The 1,333-nt window shown below is 29.6% G+C and overlaps 1 protein-coding gene across 2 annotated transcripts in view; it reads right to left on the reverse strand.

Annotated features, from left to right (window-relative positions):
• The window catches only part of pasha (microprocessor complex subunit partner of drosha), a 46,603-nt gene extending 45,852 nt beyond the window's left edge, over positions 1-751 (reverse strand). The window contains exon 1 of one of the 2 annotated variants that reach the window (XM_043008894.2): positions 613-751. The gene's annotated coding sequence lies outside the window, so the exon portion shown is untranslated. The remainder of the gene's footprint in view (positions 1-612) is intronic. The other variant, XM_043008902.2, reaches the window with a different exon arrangement.
• Positions 752-1,333: the final 582 nt, after the last annotated feature.

Raw genomic sequence — 1,333 nt, forward strand, 5'->3', positions numbered from 1 at the left:
AAATTGTACAAAAAAAAGTCACACGACAGTCTTCTAAACATCTACCATTCTTCTGTATCCGCTTACACATGGTAATTTTCTAGTTTTATCTTACACCATCCCCACCTCCACAACAAAATCAGGATCAAAATTGTGGTTAAACTTTGGAAAAACTAGAATAATTGGATATCATTAAATAATCCTTCCTATTTGCTCTTAGCCTATCCACAGATACCAAGCCCGTTGAACAGATATTTCCAACACATTGACAGGACAAGGTACAGACAGACGGAGATGAAAATAACATAGATTAAAATGGAAAAAAAAACTCTGGCCGTTACCCGGTCCATTGCAAGATCGGACCTACTTCCATGCAACACAGTATTCTTGCACTATTTGTCTCCCCTTCAACATATTGCGATGTTTCACTTAATTCTGCTTCTTCCCCCCAAAAGATGAGATATTTTCAACAATATAAATGATTGTAAAATAGTAATTAAAAGAGCAAATGCACGGCGAAACCTCCGTCCTGTAAATCATAATAGCACTTTTATATCATTATATTCGCCATACTCGCTTGATGGAAAAGCTAAAATTACATATACCTGTAGTTGAAGTAAGCTAACACATTACCTTACAAACTACAAATATAACGTGTACAAACAAGAGGGAAGCCACACATCAATTCAAGGCCAGAATTTCCACTGCGTGCGCCGACTTCACTTTCCGTTCTTTCTTCAGGGTCTCAATTCCGTTTGACTTGCTAATTGACACAAATAATATGCAACTCGCTTTGGACTAATCATTCACTTGCAGCAAATGTGATGGTTTGGTAAGTCAAGCAACACTGCAGGAGTGTTGGATCTTTTTTTTTTTTATTTACTGAAGCATTTGTGTGTTTGGGTGAGGGAGTGTATGTGTATGTGTATGTGTATGTGTATGTACATGTGTATGTATATGTATATGTATATGTATATGTGTATATATATATACGTATATATGCATATATATATTTATATATATATATATTTATATATATATTTTTATTGTTATATATATTATTTATATATATATATTTATTTATATATATATATATATATTTATATATATACATATATAAATACATATATTATCATATGTGTGTATACTTATACATATACATATATATATTTATATATATATGTTTATAGACATATATACATACATATATGAATACATATATATATATATATATATATATACATATGTGTGTGTGTGTTTGTGTGTATGTATATATATATATACATTTATTTATTTACTTATATATTTATACATATACACATCTGTGTATATATATACATATGTATATAGTTAT

This window comes from Penaeus japonicus, unplaced genomic scaffold, assembly GCF_977035675.1.
Source record: "Penaeus japonicus unplaced genomic scaffold, GWHDUDI00000001_assembly GWHDUDI00000002, whole genome shotgun sequence".
Lineage (NCBI taxonomy): Eukaryota > Metazoa > Arthropoda > Malacostraca > Decapoda > Penaeidae > Penaeus > Penaeus japonicus.